We start from the raw sequence: 14,911 nt of genomic DNA on the forward strand, positions 1-14,911 counted from the left end.
GCTGGCACTCCAACGTTGAGTCAAACGTTGATGACAGCAAACAGAACTGAATTTTAAAAGAAACGTTTGATTCAACGTTGGCCACCAAACGTGGACTGCAATGTGAAGCATTAGGACTTGGCACATTCAAAGCAGAGCTATTCTCAACAGCAAGGAAACCCATTAGAGCAACTTCAACCCAATTCAGTTAAGGCCAAAAGCCCAATTCAGAGACTGAAGAATGAATGAAAGGAAGTGTATAAATAGCTTAGAAGTCAAGTTTAGGGGAGACTTTTTTTGGGATTTTTTTGGATCACTTGGACGGAGATTCATCTGGAAATTCTGCCAATTTCCATTTTTTCTATAATTTTACCTCTGTGACGTATTTTTCAATTTCATTTTCTATTCTTAGAGCTACGAATAACTAAACCCCTTTTATTGGGGTAGGGAGCTCTGTGTAATTCATTGGATCAATATTAGTTTTCATTCATCTTCTTCTTTTTTTTCTCTTGATTTTGCTAGAAAGCTTTCGGTCTTCATTCAATTGGATAGTTATCTTGGGAAAGAAGCTATTCATAATTGGATCTCCTCTAAACCTTGGAAGAGGAATGAGGAGATCATGCTAGAAATGCTTTCTCACATTGGATTAGATTGGGGTTTGGATGGATATCGTGACATGCAATCCTACCAACACGTTGATCTATGAATATGTGTGGTATAATCAGTGACCATACTTCATCACTTCCCATGAGCACTTAAATCAAGGAATTGGGAATTTATTCATGCTTAGAGAGATTAGATTGCCAAGGAATGGGGATCTAATCACCTAAGATTACCAAGGAGATCAATGAATACATTGATTGAGGAAGAGATGAAAATGAACTTGATCCGAAGAATTATCACATCTCTTGACCCCAATGAGCTCCGATCCCCATTCTCTGATTTACCCATTCTCTTTACATTCTAATCCTTAATTTCATGCTCAATCCCCATCCCCGTTTACTTTCTTGCAATTTAAGTTTTTGCTCTTTATATTCTGCCATTTAATTTCTATTCATTTAATTTCTTGCAATTTAAGCTTCTCGCCAAATTACATTCTGCAACATAAATTCCATTTCCTATTTCGCTCAACTCGAACAATTCTCCAATTAAAGTTGCTCAACCAACCAATCTCTGTGGAATTTGACCTTATTCTATTGTGACTTTTTACATGACGATAATCTGGTGCACTTGCGAGTAAGAAAATTATTGAGAGATAGTTTTCGAGTGAATCAAATTTCCACCAGGGGAGGAAGTTAAGACAATTGAGCCGAAAGAAGTGGTTGAAGACCTAGGAGATGTTGAAAACCTATAGGAATGTAGAATTATAGAGCCCTCTTCCAAGAAACTTGATATTGATGTTGAGGAGGGTATATAACCTCCAACGCATATCATGGTGGAGAACTTTGAAGAGGTTGATCAAGAGATGAATTCAATCATTGATGAATTCTTATGTACAATTGAATCCTCTCCCATTAGACATGAAACTGAGGTCATAGAAGAATGTGTACAACCTCATATACCCTTGGTGAGCAATGAAGAATAGATGGAATTGGAAGAAAGTGACCAAGAAGAAGGTTTGGAAGAGGTTGAGCAAGAGACAAGTTCCATCATTAAAGATAACTCTACACCAAGTGACATTGATGACCTTGTTGAAGATTCTTCCAATGGATGTGAAGTTGATGTTGAAGTGGATTTCACACAACCTCCAAAATTTGATTTGATTGATGATAATGAGGAGTTAGAAGAAGTTGACAAGCAAGGAGAAGTTTAAGGAAGTTGTCAAGAGGTGGAAGTCATCAAGGAAGAGTATAAGGGAATAACACTTGCAAAACCATTGGAGATATACCTTCCTAAGCCACCATCCAACATAACATTTAAGTGGGTAAAATTCTTATCCCCAAGCTTTATTTTCTCACTTGAATATGGTTTGATTGAAAATGATTGACAACTTAATTAGAGCTCTTTGTGGAGTTAATAGTAGGAGAGAATTGTGTAGTGGTTGGAGATTTGATGTTAGGCTCATCAAAGTTGAACCCTCAAGGCATAGGTCCCATGGTTGGGAGAGTGCTAGATTGCTTGGGTCTAGGAGAATGTTTGGGTGCTCATATGAGAATTCGGCTTGCCTACCACCCAATTGGAATCATGATGATCAATTAGAAGATGGGTGTGTGATGTGTGAGCATCTTTCCTATCTTTTGCTAGTGAATTTGCATTTAATTTGTTGAATTTAATCAAGAATTAAGTATCTTTTAGCCACTATGGATGCTACTTTGATTTGTATGAAATTCTATTTATTTCAGATAGTATTCGGATGAATTTGATGGAGTTTCCACAGAAAAAGAGAAGAAGGCGAATGATGCTATTAATCCTGACCTCTCTGCACTCAAACCTGAATAACTCGAGCTACAGAGGTCAAATGCGAACAATATTTGGATTGAACAGAGAGTTCTGCGGGAGGTGTGCTGGAAGAGTGCCTTGTGCACGAGCAAGCCTACGCGTACGTGTATATCATGTGTGCACGTCACTTGTAGTTTTGGCACCCCACGCGTAAGCGTCTAGGATGCGCATGCGTGCATTAGGGAATTAGCGTAAATATGTTTTGAACAAAAAGTTGTGATGGCCTTGCATTGGCATTGTGTGAGAGGCACCAATCAACTCACGCGTATGCGTCCCTGACACGTACGTGTCCCTCTCGTTCTCAGACCACCCACGCGTGCGCGTGCTTGATGCGCACGCGTCGCATGCAAATTTACATCTGCAACATAAATTTCATTTCCTATTTCACTCAACTAGAACAATTCTCCAATTAAATTTGCTTAACCAACCAATCCCTGTGGGATTCGACCTCACTCTATTGTGAGTTTTTACTTGACGATAATCTGGTGCACTTGCCGGTAAGAAAATTGTTGAGAGACAGTTTTCAAGCGAATCTAGTTTATGGCGCCGTTGCCGAGGATTGGTTTTGTATTGACAATGATTAAATTGAAGGATAACTAGATTGAACATTTTTATTTTCTTTTGAAGTTTTATTTCAGTTGTTCATTTTCACTTTCTGCAATTTTTGTTATTTCCCCTTTTATTTTTCTTTCTTTCCTTGCTTTCCAGCAAACTAACCTACTAACCATTTGATAAATTGCTCTAACCAAGCTAACTATACTCTGTTTTAGTAGACTCTGCACTTGCTGTTCCTTGTACTTGTTCATTGTATGACAGGTAGAAGAAGGGAAACCTCAACCTCTTTTGATAGTGAACCGGAGAGGACCTTCGTTAGATTAAGGAGGGAATCAAGATGGAAGAAGGTTATTGGTGTAGAAGAAGAGAAGGAATACTTGGATATAGACATGGAGGATGATATGGACAACCATCATGAAGGAGAGGTGAACAATCATGCCAGAAGAGGCACAGACAACCCTGCTGGACAAGAGAGGAGAGTGTTGGGTTCCTATATCAATCCAAACCCAGGAAACTGTGGTAGCAGCATTCAAAAGCCAACTATCCATGCTAATAATTTCGAATTAAAGTCTCAGCTCATCACACTCATCCAAAACAATTGTTCTTTCCGGGGAAGTGCACAAGAGGACCCCAATGAGCATCGCACTACATTCCTAAGGATCAGTGATATAGTTAAATCTAATGGTGTTCATCTTGACACCTATAGATTGTTACTGTTTCCATTCTCTTTGAAGGACAAAGCATCCAAATGGCTGGAATCATTCCCTAAGGAAAGCTTGACAACCTGGGAAGATGTGGTTCATAGATTCTTGGCAAGGTTCTATCTACCTCAAAGAGTGAATAGACTGAGAACCGAGGTGCAGACATTCAGACAGTATGATGGTGAAACCTTATATGAAACTTGGGAGAGATTCAAAGATTTGACAAGGAAATGCCCCCTGATATGTTTAATGAATGGGTGCAACTGCACATCTTTTATGAAGGGCTTTCCTATGAATCAAAGAAGGCTGTGGACCACTCATCTGAAGGCTCCCTTAACAAGAAGAAGACTATTGAAGAAGCCATTGATGTCAAAGAAACAGTGGCTGACAATGAGTATTTTTATGCCTCAGAAAGAAGCAACAATAGAGGAATCATGGAGTTGAACAACATAGATGCAATCCTAGCCCAAAATAAGATGATCACTAAGCAACTAGCTGAGTTAACCAAGCAAATGAAGAAAAATCAGGCGGCATCCATCCACACTCAACCATTACCTCAATCAGAGCCAAACACAAAGGAAGGAGTTAACTGGGAGGAAGTCAACTACCTAGGAAATTCATCTAGGAAAGTTAATGATCCATATTCCAAGACCTATAACCCTGGTTGGAGGAACCATCCAAATTTCGGGTGGGAAAACCAACAAGCCCAAGGCCAAGACCATAAAACTCATAAGTCCAACCAGAACACCTACCAACAATCCAACCCAAGATCATATCAACACCCATACAAGAACTCTTCCCAGCCACCATACCAAAACCAAAATAACCACTCTCAACAACTCCATCCCAACCAACCATCAGCACATGATGATGATAGAATATCCAAAATTGAAGCTATGTTTGCACATCTCTGCAAGGAATCTGAAGACATGAAAAACTTTAAGGAAGAAGTGAGAGCTAGTATAAAAAGTCGAGGAGAAACTATTAAGAAGCTTGAGGCTCAAGTAGGACATCTCTCACAACAAATCCCTAAGTCCACAGATAGCTTCCTGGTGCGGTGATTTAACAACCACAGACTAACCGACAAGTGCACCGGGTCGTACCAAGTAATACCCTAGGTGAGTGAGGGTCGATCCTACGAGGATCAATCGATAAAGCTACAATGATTGAGTGATTGGCTTAGTTAGGCAAGCAGAAAATGGTTTTGAGATGTTCAAAAGGTTTAAGTTGAAAATATCAGAAGGCAGGCACATAAGTAAATAAGTTGAAAATAAAATATTGGAGAAACAGTTAAGGCTTCAGAGTTATTTATTTTCCTGATTGACTTTTCTTATTAATTATTTTAGTCATGTAAGATTTAATTTATGGCAAACTATTTGTGAATAGATCCTAATTCCTTAGACCTTCCTAGTCTCCTCTAAAATTCATCGACTGCCAATTCTTTGGTCAATTAATTCCAATTAGAGGGTGATATCAAATTCCAGTTTATATGCCACAAGAATCCTAATTATCCAAAAATAAAGGGGTTATATGTCACGTATCCCGTTAAATACAAACAATTAGAAATTCAGGATAATATGTTTTCAAGCTGTTGTTCAAGTAAAGAGCTTTTTCAAGTTATACAAGAACTCAATTAGAACATGGGTCATACTTCCATTCCACCCAAATTCATAAAATAAAGAACAAAAACAATTATTGAAATATAAATCAAAACATGAATTAAAATATAAAAATAATAGTATCAATCCATACAATAGACAGAGCTCCTAACCTTAACAGTGGAGGTTTAGTTGCTCATGGTTCAGAGAGAAAATAAGGATTCAGGTAAAAATGTACTGAGTTCCAATCTGATGGATGAAAAGTTAACTAATGGAATCCCTTTTTATAACTAATCCTAATTAATTTTAGAAAAATCAAATTTAATTTAAATCAAAATTAATTATAACAATCACCAAGTCTTCAATTGATGGATAGGGACCACTTGATTCCTTCACTCTGCAACCTCTGATCTGTGCTTTCCAGGCTGAAAACTGGGTCAAAAGCAGCCCAGAAATCGCCCCCAGCATTTTTTGCACGTGGCGTATGTCATGCGTATGCGTCAGTCACGCGTACGCATCGATAGTCTTTTTCGCGTGTCACGCGTAACTGTCAAGTACGCGCACGTGTTGCTGTGCAATCTTCAAATCACGCGTACGCGTCATCTACGCGCACGCGTCGCCATGGAAAGCTCCAAATCACACGAACGCGTACGCGTCGCTCCTCGCTGGTTTTCTCCTTTAATTCTTGTGTTGCAAAAACTCCATCAAATCTAGCTGAATGCTACCTAAATTAAACAGAAATGCAGAAGACTTAAAGTAGCATCCATAGTGGCTAAAAGATAATTGATTCTTGATTAAACTCAACAATTTAAGTGTAAATTCACTAGGAAAAGATAAGAAAGATGCTCACACATCACAACACCAAACTTGAACTGTTGCTTGTCCTCAAGCAACCAAAACTAATATAGGCTTAAGATGTGAATTTACATGAGAATAAGAGTTCGATTAAGCTCATGTCTCTTCTTATAGTGGGGTTTATAACTGCAATCATAAATAGGTTTGGCATCTCACTCTCCTTTGAATCAGAAGGATGTCATTGTCATTCGGAATTAGAATCTGGATAATATTATGAATTCTCTGATCTTTATATTTCAGTTTAATCCTTGAACAAAACAAAATTTACTTTAATTAATTTTTCTTTCGTGCTTTGCACCTTGAGCCTAGCCGTGACTTTAAATATTTTGTTTCAAGGGTTACTTGACACAGAAACACCACAAGCACTTAACTGGGGAACTCTCTTTGAGTTCTGATTTTTTTCTTTCAGTTACTCCCAAACAGTGGTGCTCAAAGCCTTTGGCATACTCTGTTAAACGCACTTGGTCTCGACTCTAAGTGTTCTATCTCAAGGATTACTTGACACAATCACACCACAAGCATATGACTAGGGAAACAACTCTTTGAGCTTTTAATGGTGTCTGACCTCCCTAGTCATTGATGCTCAGAGCCTTGGACCTTGCTTTTATAGTTTCTTTTTCTTTTGCTATTTCTTTTGCTTTAAGGATTAATTTTTTTTGTTTCAGAGAAGTCATAATAATTTTTTAAATTCCTGTTTCTTGTACATCAACATTCCTTGATTCAAATTCAAATATACACTGTTCATGTCATGCATTCAGAATCACAGAAAATACCACCACATTTAAGTAAATAAGACTACTCTTAAATATAACTCAATTTCTCATGCAATACATCACTTCTTTTTCTTTTGAATTCAAGCTTTAGTGAGTATTACATGAGACAATTTTTTTTGGGTTAAAAGTACTAATGATAATGCAAGCAATCAAAGCAACAGAAAATAGAAGATAACACAATAAGAACGGAGGAGAAATAGAATTAAAGGAACTCAACCACCTCAGTTATGCTGGTGGTTATCTCATTCCTTCATGAAGAAGATTATTCTCCCTTTGGTGCTAGACAGAAAAGCCATAGGCGAAGCGTCAACACCAAACTTAAAGGTTTCCTTGTCCTCAAGTAAAGAAAAACTGCAGACAGAGAGAGACATAAAAGTAATTTATATGATGAAAGAAGAATAAAAAGATAAAAGAACAAGAGAGAATTAGGATTTGGGAGGTGGATGATTTGAAATCAGGCGCTGAGGTGGTTCAATTGGGCGTCGCATGCTGATGAGCGGATAATTTATACGCTTTTTGGCATTGTTTTTAGGTAGTTTTTAGTAGGATCTAGCTACTTTTTAGTATATTTTTATTAGCTTTTAAGCAAAATTCACATTTTTGTACTTTACTATGAGTTTGTGTGTTTTTCTGTAATTTTAGGTATTTTTTGGCTGAAATTTAGGGACCTGAGCAAAAATCTGATTCAGAGGCTGAAAAAGGACTGCAGATGCTGTTGGATTCTGACATCCTTACACCCGAAATGGATTTTTTGGAGCTATAGAAGCCCAAATGGCATGCTCTCAATTGCGTTGGAAAGTAGACATCCTGGGATTTCCAGCAATATATAATACTTAAAAACTTTTCCCGAGTTTTGACGATCCAAACTAGCATTCAAACACCAACTTCCTGCCTTATTCTGGCGTTAAACGCCAAAAATAGGATAAAAGCTGGAGTTAAATGCCCAAAATGGCATAAAAGCTGGCATTTAACTCCAAGAGAAGTCTCTACACATGAAAGCTTCAATGCTCAGCCCAAGCACACACCAAGTGGGCTCGGAAGTGGATTTCTGCACCATTTACTTATTTCTGTAAACCCTAGTAACTAGTCTAGTATAAATAGGACTTTTTACTATTGTATTGACATCTTTTTTGGGGAAAATCTTTGGACCTTTTTGATCATCTTTTGATCTTTTGATCACTTTGGAAGGCTGGCCATTCGGCCATGCCTGGACCTTCATCACTTACGTATTTTCAACGATGGAGTTTCTGCACACCATAGATTAAGGTGTGGAGCTCTGCTATTCCTCGAGTATTAATGAAAAGTACTATTGTTCTTCTATTCAATTCAAGCTTATTCTTATTCTAAGATGTTCACTCGCACTTCAACATGATGAATGTGATGATCCGTGACACTCATCACCATTCTCAATTTATGAACGTGTGCCTGACAACCACTTCCGTTCTACCTGCGAAAGCTAGAGTGTGTATCTCTTGGGTTTCTAATCAACGATTCACATCGACTCCCCTCTGACAATGGGGCATCTAAATCTGAGATTAGAACCTTCTTGGTATAGGCTAAAATCAATTGGAAGCATTCCTGAGATCTGAAAACTCTAAACATTGTCTGTGGTATTCCGAGTAAGATCTGGGAAGGGATGACTCTGACGAGCTTCAAACTTGCGACTGTGGGGCGTAATGACAGACACAAAAGGATCATTGGATCTTATTCCGACACGATTGAGAACCAACAGCTAATTAGCCATGCGGTAGCTGTGCCTGGTATTTTTCATCTGAGACGAAAAATCTGACAGTTGATTAGCCATACAAAAACCATAGAGGACCATTTTCACTAAGAGGATGGGAGGTAGCCATTGACAGTAGGAAAGCAGAGATTCAGAAGGAATAACGCATCTCCATACGCTTATTTGAAATTCCTACAAATGAATTACATAAGTATCTCTATCTTTATTTTGTGTTTATTTATCTTTTAATTATCAAAACTCTATAACCATCTGAATCCGCCTGACTGAGATTTACAAGATGACCATAGCTTGCTTCAAGCTGACAATCTCCGTGGGATCGACCCTTACTCATGAAAGGTATTACTTGGACGACCTAGTGCACTTGCTGGTCAACTGTGCGAAGTTGTGAAGAAACGTGTGAATCATGGTATTGCGCACCAAGTTTTTGGAGCCATGCCAAGGGATAACAATTTTGCCTACCAAGTTTTTGGTGTCGTTGCCAAGGATTGTTCGAGTTTGGACAACTGACGGTTCATCTTGTTGCTCAGATTAGGTAATTTTCTTCTTGTTTCAACCTTTATTTTATTTTCAAAAAGTTTTCAAAAATCTTTCAAAAAAATTTTTCTCTTCTCTTTTGCTTTTCCAAAAAAAAACAATTTTGAAAAATTTCAAAAAAATTAATAAAATAAAAAAACAAAAAAATATTGTGTTTCTTGTTTGAGTGTAGTGTCAATTTTTAAGTTTGGTGTCAATTGCATGTTTTAATTTTTCTAAAAAAAATTTTCAAAAATTCATGCATTGCATTCTTCATGATCTTCACGTTGTTCTTAATGAGTCTCCTTGTTTGATCTTCATATTTTCTTGTTTTGTGTCTTTTGTTGTTTTTCATATGCATTTTTTGAATTCATAGTGTCTAAACATGAAAAATCTCTAAGTTTGGTGTCTTGCATGTTTTTCTTTGCTTGAAAATTTTTCAAAAATAAGTTCTTGATGTTCATCATGATCTTCAAAGTGTTCTTGGTGTTCATCTTGACATTCATAGTGTTCTTGCATGCAATATTTGTTTTAATCCAAAATTTCTATATGTTGAGTCATTTTTGTGTTTTTCTCTTTCCTAACTAAATTAAAAAAAATAAAAAATATCTTTCCCTTATTTCACTCATAAATTTTGAAATCTTTGGGTTGACTTAGTCAAAAAATTTTAAAATAAGTTGTTTTTTATTAGTCAAGTCAAGATTTCAATTTCGAAAATCCTATGTTTTCAAAACTTTTTCAAAAATCAAACCTTTTTCATCTTTTCTTTCATGTTTTTCGAAAATTTTAAAAATTGTTTTTCAAAATCTTTTTCTTAATTTCATTTCAAATTTTCAAAAACCTTACTAACAATTAATGTGATTGATTCAAAAATTTTAAGTTTGTTACTTTCTTGTTAAGAAAGGTTCAACCTTTAAACTCTAGAATCATATCTTTTAGTTTCTTGTTAGTCAAATCATTAACTTTAATTTTCAAAATCAAATCTTTCTAAATTTCTTTTTCAAATCTTTTTCAAAATAAATTTCAATCATATCTTTTTAATCATATCTTTTCAATCATATCTTTTCAAACATATCTTTTTCAAATCATATCCTTTTCAAAATCAATTTCAAAATCTTTTCTAACTTCTTATCTTTCCAAAATTGATTTTCAAATCTTTTTCAATTAACTAATTGACTTTTTGTTTGTTTTACTATTTCTTATCTTTTTCAAAACTACCTAACTACTTTTCTCTCTCTAATTTTCGAAAATCACCTTCCTCTTTTTCAAAATTCTTTTTAATTAACTAATTATTTTAAATTTTAATTTTATTCTATTTCTTCTCTTAATTTTCGAATTCTAACAAAATTTTAAAATAAAAACAAAATATTTTCCTTTTTCTTTTAATTATTTTCGAAAACTCTCTCTCTCATCTTCTTCTATTTATTTAATCACTAACACTCTTCTCTTCTTCTTATAATTCGAACCCTCTCTCCCTCTATGTGTTCGAATTCCTTATCTCTTCTCTCTACATTATTCTTCTATTCTTCTTTCTTCTACTCACATAAAGGAATCTCTATACTGTGACATAGAGGATTCCTCTTCTTTTCTGTTCTCTTATTTTTCATATGAACAGGAACAAGGACAAAAATATTCTTGTTAAAGCAGATCCTGAACCTAAAAGGACTCTGAAGAAGAAGCTAAGAGAAGCTAAAGCACAACAATCCAGAGAAAACCTTACAGAGAATCTCGAAAAAGAAGTAATGGCCAAACCCCAACAATGCAAGGAAGATACTTGGTGACTTCACTGAACCGAATTCTAACTTCCATGGAAGAAGCATCTCAATCCCTGCCATTGGAGCAAACAATTTTGAGCTAAAGCCTCAATTAGTTTCTCTGATGCAACAGAATTACAAGTTTTATGGACTTCCATCAGAAGATCCTTTTCAGTTCTTAACTAATTTCTTACAGATCTATGATACTGTTAAGACCAATGGAGTTGATCCCGAGGTCTATAAGCTTATGCTTTTCCCTTTTGCTGTAAGAGACAGAGCTAGAATATGGTTGGATCTCAACCTAGAGATAGCCTGAACTCTTGGGATAAGCTGGTCACGGCTTTCTTAGCCAAATTCTTTCATCCTCAAAAGCTGAGCAAGCTTAGAGTAGATGTTCAAACCTTCAGACAGAAAGAAGGTAAATTCCTCTATGAAGCTTGGGAAAGATACAAACAACTGACCAAAAAGTGTCATTCTGACATGCTCTCAGAATGGACCATCCTGGATATATTCTATGATGGTCTGTCTGAATTGTCTAAAATGTCATTGGACCATTCTGTCGGTGGATCTATTCACCTGAAGAAAATGCCTGTAGAAGCTCAGGAACTCATTGAAATGGTTGCAAATAACCAGTTCATGTACACCTCTGAAAGGAATCCTGTGAATAATGGGACGCCTCAGAGGAAGGGAGTTCTTGAAATTGATGCTCTGAATGCCGCCATATTGGCTCAGAACAAAATATTGACTCAACAGGTCAATATGATTTTTCAGAGTCTGAATGGATTGCAAAATGCATCCAACAGTACTAAAGAAGCATCTTCTGAAGAAGAAGCTTATGATCCTGAGAACCCTTCAATGGCAGAGGTGAATTACATGGGTGAAGCCTATGGAAACACCTATAATTCATCATGGAGAAATCATCCAAATTTCTCATGGAAGGATCAATAAAAGCCTCAACAAGGCTTTAACAACAATAATGGTGGAAGAAACAGATTTAGCAATAGCAAGCATTTTCCATCATTCTCTCAGCAACAGACAGAGAATTCTGAGCAGAACCCATCTAGCTTAGCAAATATAGTCTCTGATCTATCTAAGGCTACTCTCAGTTTCATGAATGAAACAAGGTCCTCCATCAAAAACTTGGAGGAACAAGTGGCTCAGCTGAGTAAAAGGGTTACTGAAACTCCTCCTAGCACTCTCTCAAGCAATACAGAGGAGAATCCCAAAAGAGAGTGCAAGGCCATAACTGTGATCAATATGGCCGAACCTGGAGAGAGTGAAAAGGCAGTGATTCCCTATGAGGAAGACCTCAGGAAACGTCCACTGGCCATTAAGGAGTACCCCAATGAGGAACCAAAGGAATCTAAGGCTCATATAGAGATTCCATTAAACTTCTTTTTACCATTCATGAGCTCTGATGACTATTCATCTTCTGAAGAAGATGAAGACATTACTGAAGGGTAAGTTACCCAGTATTTAGGAGTAATCATGAAGCTGAATGCCAAGCTATTTGGTAATGAGACTTGGGAGGATGAACCTCCATTGCTCATTAATGAACTGAATACCTGGATTTAGCAAACTTTACCTCAAAAGAAATAGGATCCGGATAAATTTTTAATACCCTGTACCATAGGTACCATGACCTTTGAGAAGGCTCTGTGTGACCTAGGGTCAGGTATTAACCTCATGCCACTCTCTGTAATGGAGAAACTAGGAATCTTTGAGGTACAAACTGCAAGAATCTCACTAGATATTGCAGACAAATCAATGAAATAGGCTTATGGACTAGTAGAGGACGTGCTAGTGAAGGTTGAAGACCTTTACATCCCTGCTGATTTTATAATCCTAGACACTGGGAAGGATGAGGATGAATCCATCATCCTTGGCACACCTTTCCTAGCCACAACAAAAGCTGTGATTGATGTTGACAGAGGAGAGTTGGTCCTTCAATTGAATGAGGACTACCTTGTATTCAAGACTCAAGGTTCTCTTTCTGTACATATAGAGAGGAAGCATGAAAAGCTTCTCTCAATATAGAGTCAAACAAAGCCCCCACATTCAAACTCTATGTTTGGTGTTGGGAGGCCACAACCAAACTCTAAGTTTGGTGTTGGGAGGCCCCAACCATGCTCTGAATGTCTGTGAGGCTCCATGAGAGCTCACTATCAAGCTATTGACATTAAAGAAGCGCTTATTGGGAGGTAACCCAATTTTTATTTATCTATGTTATTTTATGTTTTCTTTAGGTTGATGATCATGTGGAGTCACAAAAACAACTGCAAAAATCAAAGCAAAATGAAAAACAACATTAAAAACAGACACCCTGGAGGAAAAACATACTGGCGTTTAAACGCCAGTAAGAGTAGCAGAATGGGCATTAAACGCCCAGTCTGGCACCATTCTGGGCGTTTAATGCCAGAAATGGGCACCAGACTGGCGTTTAATGCCAGAACAGAGTACCAAGTTGGCGTTTAACGCCAGAAACAGGCTACAGCTTGGCGTTAAACGCCAGAAAAGGTATAAAAGCTGGTGTTCAACACTAGAAACAGGCAGCAGTCTGGCGTTAAACGCCAGAATTGCACTCTAAGGGTGTTTTGCACGCCTAAATGGAGCAGGGATGAGAAATCCTTGATCCTTCAGGATCTGTGGACCCCACAGGATCCCCACCAACCTCAACTCATTCTCTCTCTCACACACCTTTTCATAACACTTTTTCTCAAATACCATTCACCAATCACCTCCATCTCTCTACCCCAAATACCCCTCACGAATCAACTCCATATCTCTTCCCCAAAAACCCCACCTACCTCCAAAATTCAAAATCCTTTCCCTCCCAAACCCAACCCAAAATACACGCACCCAACCCTCCCCCACTCCTATATAAATCCCTCTTCACTCCTTCATTTTCACACATTACAACCACTCTCCTACCCCCTTGACCGAACCTATCTCTCCCTCCATCTCCTCCATTTTCTTCTTCTTCCCCTTCTTTCTTTCTTCTTTTGCTCGAGGATGAGCAAACCTTTTAAGTTTGGTGTGGTAAAAGCATTGCTTTTTGTTTTTCCATAACTATTTATGGCACCTAAGGCCGGAGAAACCTCTAGAAAGAGGAAAGGGAAGGCAAAAGCTTCCACCTCCGAGTCATGGAAGATGGAAAGATTCATCTCAAAGGTCCATCAAGACCACTTCTATGAAGTTGTGGCCTAGAAGAAAGTGATCCCTGAGGTTTCTTTCATGCTCAAGAAGAATGAGTATCCGGAGATCCGACATGAGATCCAAAGAAGAGGTTGGAAAGTTCTTACCAATCCCATTCAACAAGTCAGAATCTTAATAGTTTAAGAGTTCTATGCCAATGCATGGATCACTAGAAACCATGATCAAAGTATGAACCTGAATCCAAAGAATTGGCTTACAATGGTTCGGGGGAAATACATTAGATTTCAGTTCAGAAAATGTAAGGTTGGCATTCAACTTGCCAATGATGCAAGAAAACGCACGCCCTTACATTAGAAGGGTCAACTTTGATCAAAGGTTAGACCAAGTCCTCATGGACATATGTGTGGAAGGAGCTCAATGGAAAAGAGACTCAAGAGACAAGCCGGTTCAATTGAGAAGACCGGACCTTAAGCCTGTGGCTAGAGGATGGTTGGAATTCATCCAATGCTCCATCATTCCTACTAGCAACCAATTCGAAGTAACTGTGGATCGGGCCATCATGATCCATAGTATCATGATTGGGGAGGAAGTGGAAGTTCATGAGATCATACCTCTAGAACTCTACAAGGTGCCTGACAAGTCCTCCACTTTGGCAAGGTTAGCATTTTCTCATCTCATTTGTCACCTATGCAATTCGGCTGGGATTGACATAGAAGGAGACATCCTCATTGAAGAGGACAAGCCCATCACTAAAAAAAAGGATGTAGCAAACAAGAGAGCCCACTCATGGACCTCAACAAGAGCATGAGGAAATTCCTCATCAAGAAATCCCTGAGATGCCTCA

The 14,911-nt window shown here is 37.7% G+C and overlaps 1 non-coding gene across 1 annotated transcript; it reads right to left on the reverse strand.

Moving 5' to 3' along the window:
• Window positions 1-3,815: 3,815 nt before the first annotated feature.
• LOC112764798 (small nucleolar RNA R71) lies at window positions 3,816-3,922 on the reverse strand. Its single transcript, XR_003183349.1, has one exon. It is a non-coding gene; the product is annotated as a small nucleolar RNA R71 (small nucleolar RNA).
• Between the last annotated feature and the right edge of the window lie 10,989 nt (window positions 3,923-14,911).

This window comes from Arachis hypogaea, chromosome 2, assembly GCF_003086295.3.
Source record: "Arachis hypogaea cultivar Tifrunner chromosome 2, arahy.Tifrunner.gnm2.J5K5, whole genome shotgun sequence".
In the NCBI taxonomy this organism is placed as follows: Eukaryota; Viridiplantae; Streptophyta; class Magnoliopsida; order Fabales; family Fabaceae; genus Arachis; species Arachis hypogaea.